Consider the following 22,620-nt stretch of genomic DNA (forward strand, 5'->3'; position numbering starts at 1 on the left):
ACAAACCTTGGAGATCGGGTCAAATATGTAACACTTCCACAATCTAGAATTCCTTAAGGGGGAGGGAGGTCATTATAGAGTGGTATCAAGGCATAGGTTCAACACTGGACCTTTGGGGATAAAATTGATGCCCTGACACAGAGTGGTATTACAACATAGGTTCAAACATTGAACCTAAAGAGGCTCACACACAAACGATATATATATATATATATATATATATATATATATATATATATACATAGATGCACCGACTTTAAACTTGCAGATATCGTGAATGCTAACCTTGATAAAAGGCTTACATGTTCTTTTTATTTTATGTAACAAACATGGGTTTTAGATGTGTGAACAACTTCAAATCAACATCCTTCCAATAATCATCCTTAGTGTTGGCATAACAAGATAAAATGAAGTTGTGCACCGAATTACAAATGCGATAAGCCTGAGAAAGGTTTGATTTGTTACAAATGTTTAGTATATAGTTGACAATATGAACTCAAGAATTCAAGAAGATTGAATTGGTTATGCAATTGAGATGTTATAGCTAATGCATGAATTAACTAACTAACAAATAATGTGTGTGTAGACAACCAATTTGCACAAGAATGCACTGGAAATGGAAGCCATCGCTGTTACAAGAAAGAAGTTTGGGTTACAAGCTTGATAAAAATTTATGAAAACTTATTTCTACATTTAATAAAATTGCTATGTTTATTCTTGTGATGAGATTCCTAATGAACTTGGAAGTCTTCCTTGTAGAATTGCATTAGATGGAAAGTGTCAATAAAGGATCAATCAAGGGTGCTTGACTGGATCAATATGAACCAACTGACAATGATGTTACAATTATGAACATGGCTTAAGAAGAGAGTTTCCTTTAACTGAAACTTGTGCTTGGTTGATATATTTTATTTTTGAAATAATGTAAATGTATGAATGCTAAGCAAATAAGACACTGGTACTTGTTATGTTTTTGGTAATACAGTGAGGTTTCCTAATGGATTCCATGTCGCATGGAACATTAATATGGAAAGTGTGCAAGAACGACCTCTTGCAGTTAACTACCACATGAAAGAAAGTAGTGTGCTTATGCTTATGCTTATCAGAATTGTTGTGTGAATAATTGAGAACAATAGAGGCTAAAAGTTAACTCTAAAATAAATCACATATGAATAACATGGAATGTGTGCATGTATGGCACATGCATGTTGTAATGTATATGCACATGTTTGGGTATATGAACAAAGACATTGTTTGAATATGTAAATTGGATACATAATGAAAATGCCCTTTGAAATTTCATTGAAACTTGTAAGCATCTAACTTGGTAGAGTTGTTACTAATATGTGAGATTGAGATAATTCCAAGCACTGCTGAATATTGTAACAAGAAGTTTACTAAAATCCAGTTGGACTCTTTGAAAATAATTTTGCTGAGAAAACTTGTTATGGTAGCAAAGTAAGTAAGGCAAGCGACAAGCAAAGGTAAAAAAGGTAAAGGAAAGGAATTGGGTAAGAATTCCTTTTAGCTAAATTTGGTATCTTTGTTTCAAAACAAATGCATGTATTGCATGGATACCCAAGAATGGGTATGGTTAAGGCATGAAGCATTCTGTATGAAAAATTTGCTATGAATTTTGTAATGCATACAAAACAAAATGGAGAACTAAATTGCCCATGAATTTAAAGATATGCATCTCTCAGTTTTGACCCTTTGGGTTGTTGGAATAAATGTTTGATTGCATTTTGAAATGCTTAGAATCACTATGAGGCAAATATAGAATCAAGATAGTTTCATTCCAATCAATTTGAAATCAGTTGAAGGTGATAGAATTATTATATGTGTAATAATTTTGAGATAACTGTAGGATGCTGTGAATTTTTGTAATGAGAAGATTGTATGTACAAGCAATTACAATTGTTTCGCTGATTGGAAGTTCAGATTGTAGGTAAAGTGCTGGAATGGGATGTGAGATAGAAGCCACCATGACAAGAATATCACCACTTGCAAGGGATCCCAACAACATGACTAAAAGTCTCATGTTTATGAGATTTGACTTCTGAATGAAGCACATTTGGGCAATTAAAAATTTCTGATTTGAAATTTTTGAGTATATCTCATGGGAACTGAGTGTTAAGACACAAGTGAAAATGATGTAGCAAGGAGCCCATGAACAAGACTTTTGTGGTGACATGGCATCCTTATGAAACTTTGATTACCTCATGGGAGAAAGCCTTAATCGACACCTTGACTGTAATACTCCATGATAAATACAGTGGAGCACTCGAGACAAGTACTTGGTTATAATACTCCATGCACAATATAATAGAGCATGCTAGACTGACACTTGACTATAAGACTCTAACAATAACCCATGCAGGAAAACCCTTGGATAGGTGGACTGCCCAAGATTGTGGTTTCCTGGGCTCGGAAGGGCAAGTAGTTGATGGGGGCCCATGTAGGAAAATCCTCGGCCAGGTAGACTGCCTGAGATGGGGGTTGCATGGGCTTGAAAGGGTGAGTAAATAATGGAAGCGCATGTAAGAATCCCTCCAAGAGGTAAACTTCCAGGAATGGGGGTTGCTTGGGCTTGGAAGCGTAAGTTGTTGGGAATCATGATTGCCGTTAGACCAAAACCCACAGGTGTTAATCAACGATCGTATTGCCAGCGATAAGGATCCACGAGAGGCGGTTAGTCCATGTCACGAAACACACAGGGAGCATTGGTTTAAGCAATGTCCAACAATCTCCCCCCCAACGTGAGTCGAGTGTGCATCGAACTCATGACCTACGCTCTGATACCACTTGTTGGCAATCACGATTGCGGTTAGACCAAAACCCACAGGTGTTAATCAGCAATCGCATCGCCATAGATAAGGATCCACGAGAGGCGGTTAGGCCATGTCATGAAACACACATGGAGTGTTGGTTTATCCATTGTCCAACATAAGTAACTGATGGGGGGAGAAATTCGTCACACACTCATTGGGATGTGAGCACAAGAGGGCCTATTCAATGCAGACATGGAGTTCGACTTGTTACCTATGGAGGAAAAGGAAGCAAATAATAACCATAAAGATAAGTACCAATTCAAAACATTACCTGTTGAAATTTTTACTTAAATTGATTATTATGATTAATCTCATGAGCACTATATGCTTGTGATATAGGTGAGATGATGAACTATCCAACAAAGATAGATTGCAATGGATACCAAGTAATATTAGAGTAATGAAATGGGAGTGTAGTGGAGTTGAAGACCCTAGGGACTAGGCATTATGGTGACACTACAACCCCATGATATGCATTTATCACCATGATTTATGGCATGACACATGTGTTGTGTTATTAGAGAAAGTCAGAGGGATGCCTTGGATGTGAGACTCCATTAGGGATCTTCCTGTGTGAGGAAGCCTTACTAAGAAATGGATCACCTGAGGGACTAAGGATGCAGAGAATGGGATGACTAAACTTGGAAGGTGCGTGACTACTAGGAAGAGGAGCCTTGAATGAATTGGTTTTCAAAGAATTCATGCACATACTCATTGAGACCAGGAATGCATTAGGTGTGTCCCATAAAGATAATGGGTCAGATCTGTTCCCTATGGATTGCCTTGAGGAGAAATGGGCAACCATGTAGGAATGCAATGGAATGCTAGATGGTCTAGAGGTGATTAGCCCATGGATAATGAATGACATGGCTTGAAAAGACAACTTAAGAGATGGAAAATGTCACTAATGTAACATCTTTTTTTTGTGTTCTCTATTTATAGAACACCAAGGATTGTGTTCCTTTAAGGGGGGAGGGCGGGGAGGGGGGGGAGGGCCGGTTGTAACATCCCTCGCTTAGACCTCCATTTATGTAATATTATATTATGACTATATTTGTAGCATGGAGAGCCATGATTGGTTGATACCTTGACTAAGATTTTAAAAGTAATTATTAAAAATGGATGAACTAACAATTAAGGGAAGGCCTTCCTTATAGATCTATTGTATGAGGGAAGAGCTTGCATGCATTGAAGGGCCATGAACCTAGCCCAAATTTGATTGTTGACAGATGAGATAAGCCTTAAGGGGGGAAGGGAGGGGTGGGGGGGGGGGGGGAGGTGTTGGTAGGCTACTTACATGCCTTAAGAGACGAGCCATGAGTTAATGTTGAACTTCCCTTACAAGCCACCTAAACCACATGTGCTGACAAACATTTACAAGATGGGATTGCGTGGTTGGGAAGAGGACCACACCCATCCTGTCTCCTTGTGGAACAAAATCAGGGACAATTGCTTTGGGAAGTGGAGAAGACAATCAATAGAGAAAAGGGAGAAGAGCATATCACAAAGAGGGCAGAAAAACATCGACTGCAAGAGAGAAGCAGAGCAAAGAAGGAAACAATCCATTAAACAAAATTGAGAAATTGCAATAGAAGCGAGTGCTAGTGGAAGGAGAACATGACTGGAGGAATAATCCCCAGGATGTTGGGCATGGAGCAGAGTTGAAGTTGTGACCGATCCTTGTGTTCAGAGATTTGCGGTGTCATTCCCTATATTGTTGTGTTGAGGCCACTAGGCTATGTGTGACCAAGCCTAAGTGGTCTGACTCAGTGGGAGGCTTAGTGGATGATTGGATGACTGTGGTGCTTGTTGTATAGCTATTAAACCACTTGGATAGGGCAATCTAAGCCATTGTGGTGCTTGTTGGAGAGATGTTAAAACATCTAGGCAATGGACTACAAACTCCAACAATGCTTGTAATGAAAAGGTAGTTGTTAAAGAACCTAGATAGTGGATTCAATCTTCTAGATTGAGAAATAGCCCATCTGGACCTTGGGTGAAGCCCTATGATTGATCTCAGAGAAGTGAGTCACAATGGTGCTTATTGCCAGAGGGAAGTTTCTAAACCACCAGGACAAAGGAATCCACCTCGTGCATGTATACTAAGGTTCGTTGTGAATTTCTACGATCAAGCATTCCCTCCAATTTTGGATTCGACTTGAGGGTGGTCAACTGCAAGAAAATTGTAGTGTAGCTGGCCTATGGTTGGGTGGAGAGTGGAAGTCCCTCCTTTAGTTTCTAGCCATCATTAAACATACTCATTTAATTATAATTGTTCATGCATATTGGACTATGGACTATGATATTCCTTATTGTGCTTAATATTGATACTTAATCCTGTAGGTTCAAGAATGAATACCTGAAACTCACTTTTATGCTAACAATTGACCAATTGTCTTAAGTGTTTATGATTTTCAACTATCTTGTATGTATATGGTTTTAATAGGTGTTTGGACAATGTTGTCTGATATTGTGTTTATGGTTGAGATGTTAATTGTGCACATTATTTCCCTTTTTTCTTATTGATTGGTATGTTTGAACGCGACAGTGAGACATGCACTCAGAAGACTTATAGTTGCTTTGCTAGAAGATCTATCTCCTTCCATGCATTATTACCAACCTTGGATATTTGGATTGAAGAGTTGCTGCCCTATCCCTGTTTTATAGACAAGTTGTACACCATGATATGAATAACCACCTTGGTGGTGTTGATAATTACTAGATCGGGAATAATGTGCTAACCCATACGCAATGTTCTCTCTTTATATTTATTGATAGTAATGGAATTAAATGAAGGAATCAACTGATTCAATGGACTCATAATGTGTGTGGTCAAACTATCATTGTCCTTGTGTTACTATGCAATTCTATGTTTGTGTGATGAATGAATATAAGCCTCTGAGGATGTTTAACCAACTTGCTAGAAGGCGATAGAGTTGGAATTGCATTATATGTTTCTCTTGTAAGCCTTACCTATGCATGAATTTGGCCTTAGGAATTCACCTTTCACTTAAGCCTCACAATGCATACTTTGAGACCCCTGTTAATTATGTGTCACGATGCAACATCTAGGAGCACAAGAGTAGGCCCTTGGGCCTTTGCTTGCAAGAAACAGGTGGGAGTGATCACTTCCCCTTAGCCTGCAACAACATATCATGTGGCAATGGTTTCCCTCCGTCGCCAGATCGAGATCTTGACATGTTGCAAAGTATTGTCATGACACGACCGGTCACCACCCATCGCCAACATCTTTGCAACTTGTCACTGTGTTAACGAGAGCGATGAGCGATCGACCAATCCAACCATGGTTTCGTCCCCTAAGAACTTTATCGCCAAAAGATTGCGACTGCCATGATGCCTTGTGCAGTGTTAACCTTGTAAGTGAGCAATGATGATTGATTGAGGTTTTGGCTTGTGTAATCGAGAAGTTGGATACTACCCACTGCCATGACCCTTTGCACTTTGCTAAAGCTTAAACATGGGGCCCCAATTAGAATTTGTTGAGTTGATTGTGGTTCTAGCCTTAAAACACATAATGAGGCTAGAAATTGTCACCAAGACCCTTTCCAAACCTTAGCACTTTGTAGAAAGCAAGAAAACATAAGTTGGCTAATCCGGACAAGGTTCCAATAGTGGAACCCTGCCCACTAGGAGACCGCCATTGCCAGGTTATGCATTTGTACCTTTGTAGTGTGTGAGAATGTGAATGAGCGACTGTGCTGGCATGACATGAATCTAATAATGTGGGCCTGTTGTGATGACATGAAAAGGTCACATGAGCTTGATGGAGACCACATGGGTTCCACGTGGAATGTGATTACATGGCCTCTTTTATTAGGCCAAAACTTCTAACATGCATAACTTTTTATCTGGGATTAGGATTGGTATAAATTTTACATCACCAGAAATCTCTCAATGAGATGATCATAATGGTGGTATTAGAATTAATTTCTACATACTTAATTTTTGTAACAAGCCTTGGAGACTGGGTCAAACATGTAACAACTTCCATAGTTGAGAATCCCTTAAGGGGGAAGAAGGTGATTACAAGTACAACATCTTATCCTTACAATCTACAAATGGCTCATGCTACTCTAACCAATCCATTCAGATGACCATGTCACGGGATCCTAGGACTATCACACATAGACAGACCTTAGCCTTACAAATTCTTAATTTGATCTCACAATCCTTTACTAACTTTCCTATGTTCTGTTTCACCCCACATGCCATTTCTACATGCCTAAAATTATGTTGTTTTATTGCTTCATGCTTAATTTTTTATAATGCAAGATGTAAAATATGAAACTCAATAACACTAAATATCTATTAATATGAAAAATATTACATCATCAATTGTACCTATAGTCTCCAAAATAGTATACTAGTGCTCAACTTGGAGGTTGTTCACTGTAGCATGTATCAAATGAGCCTTGCCTAGGTCTCCCATTCTAGTTTGATACTGCACCAAGTTAGACTTCCCTTGTCACTAAAGGCAAATTATCCCTCTCATAGTGCGGACTGTTGAAAAGTGTAACTAGGTTCGATCTTCATAATGACATGTGTAATTGTCATTTTATGTAATTGATGTAAAGAAGAAATTAAAATTATTTTTGTAATACTTGAATCATGGGTTTCATGATCAAGGAATTTTATTTTTAGTTGAAGCTCCCATTGTGAGCTATTAGGTTTGGTCATGAAGTCATAAATTCTAGTAAATTCAATGTCAAGGATTGAAGACCCATTTGGGCATAATTGTACATTGTAAAAAGAGAAATTGTTTGAGTCATTAATCCTCCAAGACCATGTCACAAGCTCTCCTTGAAGTCAGCCTAAGGATAAATCTAGAAAGGCATGTTGACCTTGTCACCAAGAGAAGTCGACTTATTTTGGATGCTCAAACCACTATAAATAGGGCAACTCGGTCTCACTTGAAGGTAGAATTTGGTCAAGGAAATCAAAACAAAAAAAAGGTGCGAAAATCACAAGAGAGAAGCCTCATCACCAAGTGAAGGAAAGAGGAAGACAACTGAACCATTTTCTGATATGTTTTGGGCTGATTCACTCCACACGTGTGAAGAATTTACGCTGTCCAAATTGCAGAAGGAGCCGAGGTATTACAGTCACACTTGAAGGTCAAATCAAGGAGAAGATTAAGGTGTATCTCAAGCCGAGTTGCCAAAGAAGAAACCTCCACCTAGAGTGAAGAGAATCAAGGTTCTAAAGTTGGTCAATCACACGTGCTAGGGTTTTTGAAGTAGCACTGAGAACTATGGGTCTAATGTAAGGGACTAAAATCTGAAGGATAACCGAGCTAGTGGGTGAAGGAATAAGTTTGACCATCGTTGACTCAAGGAAGAAGAAGTTGAATCTAGAAGGCTAGTGACTTGGTCTCGGAGAGGTTGTTGTGTCAAGGGTCTCGGTCTTGGTCTTGGTATTCTGTCAGGCCCCTATACTACTAGTGTAACCCCTTATTGTTATTAGTACAACCCACTTATTATATTGATGTACCCATGTAGTGCCCATATTGTTACTATTGTGCCACATATAAGCCCACTATTGTTATTATTGTGCCCTTACATTATTATTGTTATGTCGGCTCTGATTATGTTATGACCCCTTAGACTCCTATATATAGAAAGGAGGTCTTTTCATTTGTATCATCAAAGAATTGTTCATTTATTTAATGTAAAGGAGGTTGCCCCCTCGAAGAAGCTGAATTCTAAGGCGTTGATCTATCTTTTCTATCTTTTCTTGAGCTGGTTTCATAACATTTGGTATCAGAGCTTTGGATTCTAGGGTTTTGCTGCTCCAAACAGGTCATCGTGGCATTTTCGCTATAACTTTTTTTTTGCGACGTTTCAGAAGTTGCAAAAAAAAACCCATTTGAGAAGAAATTGCGCTGAACCTTGGGTCCGAATTTCAGATCTTTTCGCACTATATTTGCGGAGATATGATCTTAGGAATTTGGTCTTTTTGCAGACTCCTGAATTACATTCCAAACAGGTGACCTGGGTAAAATCGTCATAACTTTCTCTCTGAGGATCAGATTGAAATTTCGTAAGAAGGTATAGAAAGAGGACGGACTGTAGTTTCTTATATGCATTTTTTAAATCCAAAGGTTGAAATCGTGACTTGTGGCACGTCGTACAAGTTCGCTCTACTGAACTAGTCTATAATCAAGTCACTGTGGGAGATTTCGCATAACTCTTCCTTGGAGAATTCAATTTGGGTCAAACTTGTGGCATTGGAAAGAGCACACAGAGGGCTACTACGGGTTGCAATTTCAGAACTTAAAGATCCAAAAGTACAGAGTTACAGTCGTTTCAAGATCGATCTCCTAAAATCAAGAAAAAGCAAGATGAGGAAGTTTGATGGCAAGGATCTGGTAAATTGGATACTTCAGATGGAGAAATATTTTGACCTACATGGTGTACCACTATTACAAAAGGTATGTATTGCATCTTCATATTTAGAACTGGATCAATTTTTATGGTATGAAGGGCTTTGTTCTCGTAAAAAACTTGTTACGTGGTCAATTTTCACGGAGGAAATGATAGCACATTATGAGGATACAAAGAGCAACACCTTCTTTAGAGCAACACCACAACAATTGGAAAGAGTAAAAGGGCTTTGTGATATAGTGGAAAGAAAAATTATGGAAACCAAGAAGCATACCCCTCACAACTATAAAGGTGGAAGTGTTGTTTCTCCTAGCCTTCCACAAGCTACAAGGGTTACACCATAACAATTGGAAGAAAAGAGAGAAAAAGGGCTTTGTTACAATTGTGATAGCAAATGCACTAAAGGTCATAAGTGTGTTGAGAGGAAATTATTTTACATAGAATATGAAGAGGAGGAAGAAAATGATCAAGAAACATCAAAAGAAGAAGATATACGCCAAGACCCCACCCTAAAGAAAGAAGAAATGAATCAGACCATGTTTTGTAAGGCATTGGCAAGAATTACGAATCCTCAAACTCTCAAGATAGAAGGACATATCAAGAAGAAAAAGGTGCAAGAAGTGAAAGATCACATTGAGAAAGAAGAAATGAACCCAACCATATCTTGTAATTCATTGGTCGAAATTACCACTCCTCAAACTATCAAGATAGAAGGACATATCAAGAAGAAAAAGGTGAAAGAAGTGAAAGATAACATCAAGAAAGAAGAAATGAATCCAACCATATCTTGTAATTCATTGGTCGAAATTACCACTCCTCAAACTATCAAGATAGAAGGACATATCAAGAAGAAAAATGTTCAAGAAGTGAAAGATCACATTGAGCATCAAGAAATGAATCCGACCATATCTTGTAAAGGATTGGAAGAAATTACCACTCCTCAAAATCTAGAGATAGAAGGATATATCAAGAAGAAAAAGGTTCAAGCAGAGAAAGATCACGTCGAGCATCAACAACAAGTTCTCCAACTTTTAAAAGATAACGCCACTTCAGTGCAAAATCAAACGAAACAATAGGTAGATCAACATTGTAGTGAAAAATGTTTTGATGTAGGTGATTGGGTATTTTTATTGCTACATCTAAAGCAAGATATTTATGAGAAGGAAATGTTGGCAATACTACATGCACTTAAAAAATGGCGACCTTACCGAATGGGAAGACTCTTCAATGATGAGGATGTGGAAGCATTGTTTTGTGCTATTTCTATTATCCAACCAGATTGGATAAACGAAGCAAGGGATGAATGGAAGAAGGACGAAGAAGTATGGCCATTTATTCAAAAGTTGCAAAAGATCCCAATTCAAACAATATTGCCAGAAATTGAAGAAGAAGGAAAAATCATATTGGAACTTGGAGCAATCATAGAAACAAGAACCCGATAGCTACGAAATCGATCAATTTCAGAGTATCTCATCAAGTGGAAGAACTTACCCGCTGAAGATTCCACATGGGAGGACAAGAATTTTATACAGAAGCATCAAGAACTACTCAAGCGTTGAGGACAACGCTTTTTGAAGGAGAGGGGCATGTTAGGCCCCTATACTACTAGTGTAACCCCTTATTGTTATTAGTACAACCCACTTATTATATTGATGTACCCATGTAGTGCCCATATTGTTACTATTGTGCCACATAGAAGCCCACTATTGTTATTATTGTGCCCTTACATTATTATTGTTATGTCGGCTTTGATTATGTTATGACCCCTTAGACTCCTATATATAGAAAGGAGGTCTTTTCATTTGTATCATCAAAGAATTGTTCATTTATGTAATGTAAAGGAGGTTTCCCCCTCGAAGAGGCTGAATTCTAAGGCGTTGATCTATCTTTTCTATCTTTTCTTGAGTTGGTTTCATAACATATTTGTCAGTTGAAGTCTCTATAAGAAGAAGAATTTGTTTGGGTTTTTCCTCTCAAGTTGGAGAGGTTTTGGCCCTGGCTGATCGCCTACATTATGTGTCTCTTGTCTCTTTATTGTTTATGTTTTGTTAGCATTTTGATGAAGCATAACACTATAATAATGATATCAAGGAGAAGAACCTAATCTGAAGAAGTTAAAAGCGTTCACAAGCAGTTATCATTAATAGAGAAATATCCTAATCTTAATGCCCTAGATTTCTCAATATGGTATCAGAGCTAAGGTGACACAATCAAGGAAGGGAATCTCATCAAGGGACACTCAAGCATTCAAGAAGGGGCATCAAAGAAAATCTAGAATATCATGAAGTCAAGATCTACAAAGAAGTATCAAAACCCTAGATCGAAGAAGAAGTCTACACCAGAAGAAGCCTTGGGATCCTCAAGTCATCATCTAAAGACCACAAAGACCCTACTCAAGTTGAAGAGATCTACAAATCAAAGTAACTTGAATAATATTCACCCAAGAGAAGCAAGATCAAGGACATTGTCATCATCATCAAAAGGTTCTAAGGTAACCTCCCTCTCGTTGAAATAAGGTTTTCATCCTTGAAGAAGATCATCCAAGAAGCATCAAGACATTAACAATCATCATCAATAATGACATTATCATAAAAAAGATCTAATGTGATCTCTCTCTTTGTGGAGTCAAGGATCACTCTTGAAGAGAACTATATTCATCAAGAAGAAGTTTTATATTATCTATATCATCATCAAATCCAAGGAGGAAACAAGTGGAAGAAGCATCTTCACAAGTAAGTATATTTATGTCTACATATGAATATGTCAAAATGTCTTTTTGCAAGGAAATAAACAAATTGGTTGGGGCTTCAAACTTTCTTGCATGGAAAAAGAGGATATATATGAATCTCATTGAAAATGAGGTCATGGAACATGTCAAAGGCTCAATCACCAAACCATCGAAAGAATATGCTCAAGCACTTACAAATTTTCTGAAAGGGGAAGTAAGGGCTCAAAGGATTCTCATAGAATCCATCAAGGATCCCCTCATCCCATATGTATCTAAAATCGAAACTTCAAAAGAAATATATGAAAATCTGGTAGAGTTGTTTTCCGTAAGCACAACAGGAGAATTTATCTCATTAAGGCAAGAACTCTACAAGTTAAGGACATCAAAAGAAGAAGGAATAGCCTCATAATTTATGAGGATATATGAAATAAGGGATCAATTTCAAGATCTGGGAGAAATAATGTCTGAGAATGAGATGACCACCATAGTAATAAATGCACTACCAAAGGAGTGGGGTAACTTTACTTCAATCTTTTATGGGAAGAAAGAAGCTACTCCATTCCGAGATCTAGGGTCACTATACAATATTGAAGAAACTAGGCTGAAGGCAAAAACTGATGTAGGATCACATGAGAAAAATCAAGCATATGCTACCGTGGCAAAGAGAAAAGGAAAGTTTGGGAAATTTGGTCCTTAGAAAAAGAAGAAAAATGACTAAGATTCAATGCTATGGATGTCAAGAATATGGGCATTACAAGAGATATTGTACTAAGCTCAATAAGGACAATGACAAAAGAGGTAGAGAAGAAGCCCATATCAATGAAGAAGTAGAGGAAGCTGAAAAGAAGAATTCCAAGAAAGAGGAAGTAAAAGATCTCTACTATGATTGAAATAGTCTTCCTCACCTAGTTCTTTTCAATTTTCTATTTTTCAAGTTTTCTGTTGTAAGATATATCCATCATGAGTCACTAAGGAGCATGACATATGCATCATGGCATCATATAAGCATTGAAAGAAAGAGCTCTTAAAATCATCATAGAAAAGCATGAAAGATAGAAGTATGTGGAAATCACCTATGGAAGGATATAGCTCTTGGTAACCTCATTAGAAGCATAAATGGTACTTATGAGAAAAGGAAAAATTCATCTAGTACAAAGCACATCATACATCAATCAAAAGGAAAACATTTTCTAAATGAGGATACTCAAGATCCTCTGTTGGAATCTTCATTGGAAGGTTCACCGACTAAAAGGAAGCAAGTGTTTCATCAAGAATTCCAACTTGTGGGAATTCATGGGATGGTGGAATGATGTCAAAAGAAGTGAAGAAGATCAAGGAATTGAAGGTATTTCAATCAAGGAAGTTGCTGAAGGGAATCTATATGACCTAAAGGAAAAATGAGGTATGTATGCTTGTATTTGATAAAATAAAGTCATGTCATATGGTTGCAGGTAACATGAATGAATGCTCTACCTTTAGGGCATGATCAAAATACATAGATCTCCTCCTATTTGAAAAGATGTAGGAAGGCATGGGTCACACATTGACTAGATGAAATCAACATAATATGTCCTCATATGAAATATGAGGTGGTTGACAAAAAATAGAGGAACTCTAATTGGAAGTTCCTGGGAAGGAAATGTATGAAGAAAGAAAGGAAGAGATCATGAAGTATGAAACTATGAAGAAGGCAATCAACATCCAAGGACTGAAAGATTTGACTATGATATCTCCATGAAAGATATGAATATCTTGATGAAGTTTGAAAAATAAAGAGACCCTTGACAATGTATATCTTTTGGAGATATGTCGATATGTATGTAGGATGCTGATGCAAACATGGAGATGTCATGATGAAATACCGTCACAAAGGTAATTTTTATTTAATGATTCATTTCTTATTTGAATAATATTTGGATAGGCTTATGCAACACTACTAAGGGAAATGTTGTGAGTGTCTTCCACCACTTATGACCATATTGCAAGATGAAAGATCCTTAAAGAAAAATGGCATGAAGAAGGCCGCATGGCATGAAAGAAGACTAGATATGGACTAATGGATCACTTTCCAATGAAAGGAATGATGACATGTATGACTCATGGATGAAAGTGATGGATGGTTTGTGCCCTACTAAGAAGTCCCGAAATATGTAGATTCTATGACAAAGAAGAAATTCATGACATTAAAGGAAGGAGTTCTATAAGCAGCTAGTTATCCCATGATCTCCACCTAAAGAGAAACTGGAAGCAAGTCCCTATTCAAGAGGGAGCTTGTTCAAGTCCCTGGTTAAGAGGGAGCTTGGGTACATTTATTTTATAGGAATGGGTACATTCCCTCAGTGGAATGGGTATGTCCTCCCTAAGTTGAGAGGGAGAGATAAACACATCATTATTGTCTTCACTTGGGAAGACAAAATGGAGGATTGGGTAAACATTTGGCATCCGATACTCCTTGAGGATGAGTTAGGGCATCCAAGATAAGAGTGTTGAAAAGTGTGCAACAAGAAATGCTTGTTGAGAATGCAACAAGATGATGGAGCTTAGTGAAAAGAGTTGCCTTCACTAAGTGGGCCCGCAGGCAAATTATGGCGCAAGTTCTATTTTTGATCACAGTGTGGGTGATTATAGTGTGGGTGATCACAGTGTGGGTGATCACAGTGTGGGTGATCATAGTATGAGTGATCACAGTGTGGGTGACCACAGTGTGAGTGATCACAGTGTGAGTGATCAAAGTCTATTTTTAGACTGGCTGTCAAAAATAGAAAAGTCAAATATTATTGTCTCATAATAATATTTGGACTATAAACTTGATCTTATTCTCTTGGAGCACTTCAGGATGAGCTACGGATGTGGTACATGCAGATCCCAGAAGGAAATACGTGGTTACCTATGGGATGACTAATATTTTCATGCAAGAATTCAGTTAGAACTCAAGTGAGTTGAGTTTAGTGGACTGGAGGTGCAGTTGATGGAGTTGTGTTCAATTTAGCTTTGTTAAACTAGTTGTATTTAGTCTAACTGATCAATAGACTAGAGATGAGTTGGGTGAATTAGTTATTAATTAATTCACAAGTTATTAACTCATAATGCAACTATAGAATACATCAGTTAACTCAGTTGCATGTCAGTGCATGTTCAATTCAGCAGGGACAGGTGTTAGAGGATCAAATTGCTATCAGTTGTGACTATAGCTATGCATGATGATTTGCACAATCAGAGGGATTGAGTATGCCAATGAATTGGCCAATATCAAGAATTGTAGCCTGTGCTCACGTCCAACAGAGTGTGAGTGATTATTTGCAGGTCAAATACGAGTTTGGTAATCCATTCTCATCAGTTCTTGAGCAGGTATTGAGCTGGAGAGGCAGGCAAGCAGTGGAATAGATTTGGAGATCAGATCTGAGCTGTATTGTGTGTAACAGGTGGAGCTGGTACTGGATTGCTTGTGATAAGCATTGTACTTTGTAATGTTACATGATTCAATCAATATAATATACAGATAGTGTGGGGTTTTTAGCGAGATGCTTTCCCTGGGATACATACTGTGTTAATGAGTTTTATTGATGCTTCTATGTGTGCCTGTGAATGTTTCTGCTTCTGTAAATTGATGATCAACATAGAGGAGATTATGTATTATACATGTTCCGCTTATAATTGTATGATCAGGATAATCTTTGTGAATATGTGTTAAATTATTCAAAATTTCTACATGGTATCAGAGCTAGATAATTGTAGAAAAATTTCTACATGGTATCGGAGCTGCTTGATTTGTAGAAGAGATTTTTACAGGATATAAAGCGAGGATTGATCATTTGATCTACTATTTAGGAAGTGTTTACATTCTATTTCTTCAGGCAGAGTCTGTAATCGGGCCAGGTAGCCTCTGGATTCATCCTTCTTTTGGAAGGTGAAATATCCGGTGAATGCCCATACAGTCGATCTCTGTACAAGAAATATTGTGTTCTCACGAATCTTAGATCCGAGGCAGTTGAGTTGGTTGCTGGTGGAATTCGAATTTGCAGCAGTGTTTTCTTGGTGGCAACGTAGCAATGTCTTTCAACGGATTGCGATTGGAGTATGCTCTTGAGGGCAGCTCAAACTATATTGCATGGAAGGACAGGATGGAGGCAGTATTGGATGATAACGGGCTGAAGGAGTTCATAGATACGGATGTCTCGAAGCCTACTGATGCTACTCAAGCTGATGCTTGGCAAAAGAAGACCACAAAATGTCGAAGAATTCTGTTGGAGGGCATGAAGGATCACATTGTGTCTAGCCTGCATGGAAAGGCTACTCCATATTTGATGTGGAAATCATTAACAGAATTATTCCAAAGCAAGAGCAATCAGAGGAAGCTTGCGCTCAAAGATAAACTCAGAAACATCAAATGCGAGAAGGGTGACAGTATGCCCAAGTATCTCACGAGGTTCACTCAGTGTCGAGATGAGCTGGGAAGTGTAGGGGTTACTGTCGATGATGAGGACTTGGTGAGCTTGGCTCTCCTTGGTCTTCCGAAGAGTTGGCATTCCTATTAGGACTCTGTCAATGGTCGGAGAAATTGCTAGGATGGGAAAGACTATGGTCAGATCTTGTGCAGGAGGAGATCAGGCGGAGCACCAGAGATGGTTCTTCATCCATGCAGGATGAGGAGAACTGTGCCTTAGCGAGTAAGGCGAAGAAGGGGAAGGGGAAGGTTTCTCTTTCTGAATCCAATTCTTCCAATGATGGGAAGAAGGTTGACAAGGCGAAGGTGAGATGCTTTCGTTGTCATGAGTTGGGTCATTATGCTACTAATTGCCCAAAGAAGACGTCCAAGAAGGGATCCGGGGAAGGATCTGAAGGTGAGGCACTTGCTTCACAGTTTGAGTTGGATTTCACACTCTTCGCATGCATGTTTTCATCCATGGTGGGAAGTGGTTGGTTTCTTGACAGTGGAGCTTCATTCCACATGACCGGTGATAAGAGTTTGTTCAGTACTTTGGAGGAGAAAGATCTCCAGATACTCATAGCGATGGGTAATGATGAGAAGTATAGTGTCTCAGGTGTAGGCACAGTTATTTTTCAGAGGGAGCATGGAGCTCGCCTTACCTTGACCGATGTCAAGTATGTACCAGGACTGAAGAGAAATTTGGTGTCGATCACGATGCTGGAAGACAGAGGCTATGATGTAGTCTTTAGTAAGGGAAAGGTTTTCCTTAGACACATCATCACCAGACAGGTGAAGCAGATTGGTTCACGGGTCAAGAACCTGTATGCTCTTGAGGTTCAAGATGCATGCAAAGCCTTGAGTAGCGAGGCAACTGATGGAGGCTTGGTGGTTGAGAGGGAGCGTATATTACCTCTCAACATGTAGAGCCAGAAGAAGTCTCAGACGATTGTGGAGGAGCCACGATTGGTGCAGCAACTTCAGGAGGTTGTGGAGTAGCCACAATAAGGGAAGCTGAGAGGAGATCGAGTAGAGACATCTACTCATGCAGAGACCTCCAGTAGGGGGAAACTTCGAGCCAGGTGGGCTGAGGGATCGCATGCAGCCATATCTCCAGGTAGGAAGTGGGGTGATGTGGATTAATTGTCCCAAGGAGGAGGGGCAGGATCCTTGAGGTACCCAACCTCTTGGATGAGACCTTGCTACGGGAGCCCCAATGTGTAGTAGCAGGAACTGATTGATTGGGTAGAGACAGATGCGAATGGAGCGACATAGAGAGCGATAGTGCAGGGAATCCCAGGACAACGCATAGCTAGCAGGCTGCAGCAATGCGAGAGGCACAAGTGTTTTGCACAGTGCTAGGTGGCACAGAGAGGTGTGCAATGGTGCGAGATGCATGGAGATGTTGCAGTAGCGCATATGTCAGAGAGGGAGCACTTGTCAGCAGCAGGTAGAGCTTCAGCATTAGAGGGTGTTTCTAGCCCAATAGGGAGGTCAGTTGGGAGGTGCAGTGCGGATGCAATGCTGGGAGATAGAACCAACAGCAGCACGGATGCAGTCAGAGATCAAAGTGACAGAGGTTAGATCAGTCAGATACTGAAGAGAAAAGAGATGCAGAGTTTTCAGTTGACAGAGGCAATAGCAGTCAAAGACTTTGATGACAGAGCAAGTGGACCAGCCAGATGTGTTGCATGGAGAACATTCCAGAGTTTCAGGATCAGGTTTGAGAGGAAGCCTTTCTTGTTGAGAGGGAGTGTTGAAAAGTGTGCAACAAGAAATGCTTGTTGAGAATGCAACAAGATGATGGAGCTTAGTGAAAAGAGTCGCCTTCACTAAGTGGGCCCGTAGGCAAATTATGGCGCAAGTTCTATTTTTGATCACAGTGTGGGTGATCACAGTGTGGGTGATCACAGTGTGGGTGATCACAGTATGAGTGATCACAGTGTGGGTGACCACAGTGTGAGTGATCACAGTCTGAGTGATCAAAGTCTATTTTTAGACTGGCTGTCAAAAATAGAAAAGTCAAATATTATTGTCTCATAATAATATTTGGACTATAAACTTGATCTTATTCTCTTGGAGCACTTCAGGATGAGCTACGGATGTGGTACATGCAGATCCCAGAAGGAAATACGTGGTTACCTATGGGATGACTGATATTTGCATGCAAGACTTCAGTTAGAACTCAAGTGAGTTGAGTTTAGTGGACTAGAGGTGCAGTTGATGGAGTTGTGTTCAATTTAGCTTTGTTAAACTAGTTGTATTTAGTCTAATTGATCAATAGACTAGAGATGAGTTGGGTGAATTAGTTATTAATGAATTCACAAGTTATTAACTCATAATGCAACTATAGAATACATCAGTTAACTCAGTTGCATGTCAGTGCATGTTCAGTTCAGTAGGGACAGGTGTTAGAGGATCAGATTGCTATCAGTTGTGACTATAGCTGTGCATGATGATTTGCACAATCAGAGGGATTGAGTATGCCAATGAATTGGCCAATATCAAGAATTGTAGCCTGTGCTCACGTCCAACAGAGTGTGAGTGATTATTTGCAGGTCAAATACAAGTTGGTAAGCCATTCTCATCAGTTCTTGAGCAGGTATTGAGCTGGAGAGGCAGGCAAGCAGTGGAATAGATTTGGAGATCAGATCTGAGCTGTATTGTGTGTAACAGGTGGAGCTGGTACTGGATTGCTTGTGATAAGAATTGTACTTTGTAATGTTACATGATTCAATCAATATAATATACAGATAGTGTGGGGTTTTTAGCGAGATGCTTTCCCCGAGATACATACTATGTTAATGAGTTTGATTGATGCTTCTATGTGTGCCTGTGAATGTTTCTGCTTCTGTAAATTGATGATCAACGTAGAGGAGATTATGTATTATACATGTTCCGCTTATAATTGTATGATCAGGATAATCTCTGTGAATATGTGTTAAATTATTCAAAATTTCTACAAAGAGTAGTCATAGAGGACCTATATTATTTGAGGAATAGGAATCTAAGATAAGAATAGTCCTGGTGGAACACACTCTAAGAACCCGGGTAGGGTATGTTCCGAGAGAGACAATGATGAGGGTGTCTATACATCACTGGTCTAGCCAGCATTGAGCTCTAATCTTGTGGAGAGATAGAGATGTTAGTCAAGGCCTTGCTATATGGCATTGCTGGTTGATATGATGCTATACAAATGGGTTACCAATCCGACTCTTCTTATGAGAATTATTCATATTGAGAATGTCCAACTACCTTGTATGGATTATGAATACCTCCCTAGTTAAGAGGGAGTGCTGAAAAGTGTAACTAGGTTCGGTCTTTATAATGACATGTGTAAATGTGATTTTATGTAATTGATGTAAAGAAGAAAATAAATTTATTTTTGTAATACTTGAATCATGGGGTTCATGATCAAGGAATTTTATTTTTAGTTGAAGCTCTCATTGTGAGCTATTAGGTTTGGTCATCAAGTCATAAAGTCTAGTAAAGTTAATGTCAAGGATTGAAGATCCATTTGGGCATGGTTGTACATTGTAAAAAGAGAAATTGTTTGAGTCATTAACCCTCCAAGACCATGTCAAAATATCTCCTTGAAGTCGACCTAAGGACAAATCTAGAAAGGCATGTCGGTCTTATCACCAAGAGAAGTTGACTTATTTTGGATGCTCAAACCACTATAAATAGGGCAACTTGAACTCACTTGAAGATAGAATTCGGTCAAGGAAATTAGAACCAAAAAAAGGGTGCGAAAATCACAAGAGAGAAGCCTCATCACCAAGTGAAGGAAAGAGGAAGACAACCAAACCATTTTTTGATCTTTTTTGGGTTGATCCACTCCACACGTGTGAAGAATTTACGCTGTCCAAATTGCAAAAGGAGCTGAGGTATTATAGCCACACTTGAAGGTCAAATCAAGGAGAAGATTAAGTTGTATCTCAAGCCAAGTTCCCAAAGAAGAAACCTCCACCTAGAGTGAAGATAATCAAAGTTCTAAAGTGGGTCAATCACACGTCCTAGGGTTTTTGAAGTAGGGCCAAGATCTGTAGGTCTGATGTAAAGGACCGAAATATGAAGGATATCCGAGCTAGTGGGTGAAGGAAGAAGTTTGACCATCGTTGACTCAAGGAAGAAGAAGTTGAATCTAGAAGGCTTGTGAATTGGTATTGGAGAGTTTGTTGTGTCAAGGGTCTTGGTCTTGGTCTTAGTATTCGTCAATTGAAGTCTCTATAAGAAGATTTTTTTTTTTTGGATTTTTTCTCTCAATTTGGAGAGGTTTTGGCCCTGGCTGATCACCTACATTCTGTGTCTCTTGTCTCTTTATTGTTTATGTTTTGGTAGCTGCTTGATGAAGAAGAACACTATAATAATCATATCAAGGAGAAGAACCGAATCTGAAGAAGTTAGAATAATTCACAAGTAGTTATCATTAATAGAGAAATCTCCTAATCCTAATGCCCTAGATTTCTCTACATGGACCTCTGTAAGTCCAATACCCCCTCTTAAGGTCTTGACTCCCATTTTTGACAGAACTGAAAAATGGTCTTGAAATCTACCAATACAAACATAGTCCTTGCGTTGAATGACGTTGAGGGGTAGAAAGAAACCACTGTGCGGGGTGATACTACTATGTCTGACATGAATGCTGTATTTCAGACCATGAATTCTATGCTGGTGGCCTTTGGTTCCCTGTAAACCACCTTTGATTGTTAAAGACTAGTCCCTTCTAATGATTTTTGTAATTTGTGTATTCCCACTAGGTGTTGAAGTCTCTGTTGCTCTAGGTGCTCTCGAACCCATAGGTCTTGGTGTCCTACTCTGACTAGTTCTCATAACCTCCTCTTCATCAATAATGGCTACCTTGTGAAAGGTGCAAGGAATTAGAATTCTCACTTTAGCTCAAATCTTGATATTAAAACCATACACAAAATTTTTTACTCTTAAATTTTCTTTGTTCAAATGCAAGACATATCTAAGTAGCTCCATATACCAGGACTCATATTCCAGTACAGATTGACCACCTTGTTTCAAGGCATTGAACTCATTTAATTTCCTTTCAATAAATTTCTTTGACAAGTAGCATTCTCTAAATTTGTCCTCAAATAACTCTTAGGTCACTTCTAATATATGCATACCCAAGTTGGGTAAAAGTTACTTTATCCATAATAATGTGCTTCACTTAAGTTGAAACACACCCATTCTCACCTTACATAGGTTTTATGTGTATTCTTTCAAAGTGAAGCACATGGTCATGTTCTCTATCCATGCTTCCAAAGCTTACGCGTCTGTGGACCCAATTTTTTTTAGAAATTTACCTTTTCCAACTCTCAATGTATGTTGTTTCTAGTTCGATATTGGTACCTTGTAGTAGGAGCAAAGGATCATTCCTGCTCCCTCTCCAAGTGGTTCATTAAGTATTATGGCATTTTTTGGAATGATATCATTAGTTTTGGTACTTCTTCAATAGGAATATGTTTCTGTGCTGCAATATTCTCCCCATCTCTAGGCAGGTTACAGGTGTTGGTTTCAACAGAGGTGCCATGTTGCACCCTCTTGCAACACTACTCCTTTCTCTTCCTCTTCCATCCATGCTACTTGTTATAAGAAAAAATCAAGTTACATAAATTCAACACAATAATATATAACAATGGAGAATTTTTTTGATGGTTTCAAAGTTCTTGTGTATTAAACTGGGTTTTGATACCAACATGTAACACTCATCAATCATGTCTTTTTGTCTGCTTTTTTTTTGGTGAACTCTAGTGGAAATAATTAATTTTGATATTTACCAATGCTCAACTTATAAGCTACATGTAAGTTAGTAGTGTCATTTGATCTTTATTGGATCATTATTTTGATTTTCATTCATCTCAATGCTTTTCGAGTGCAAAAGTGGAGGAATCAACTCACAAGACCATTTTTCCCAGTAAGGCCTAGTTTGGAAATTTAGGGTTTGAAACCTTCCAGCAAAAGTTTGTGGCATATAATGAAATTTTTGGGGTAAAAATTTTCCGCTTAAGTGTGAAGCCTTTTCATACTATTATACACACAAGTAAATTTTCAATGGTGCAAGAACCACCTTAAACAGAGTCTGTATGAAAAAGTTAAGCCACTTGGAAGTTGACCTTCCTATTTTGACCACCAAAATACAAGAGGATGCCATGTCAAGCCCATTATTCATGGAAAGGAGGCTAGTCACTTGATCATGATGAAAAAGACTCTGTCAGGGTA

The sequence above is a fragment of the Pinus tabuliformis genome, chromosome 2_2, assembly GCF_031772625.1.
Source record: "Pinus tabuliformis cultivar Carrire ecotype Pingquan chromosome 2_2, CPIR1, whole genome shotgun sequence".
Classification (NCBI taxonomy): Eukaryota; Viridiplantae; Streptophyta; class Pinopsida; order Pinales; family Pinaceae; genus Pinus; species Pinus tabuliformis.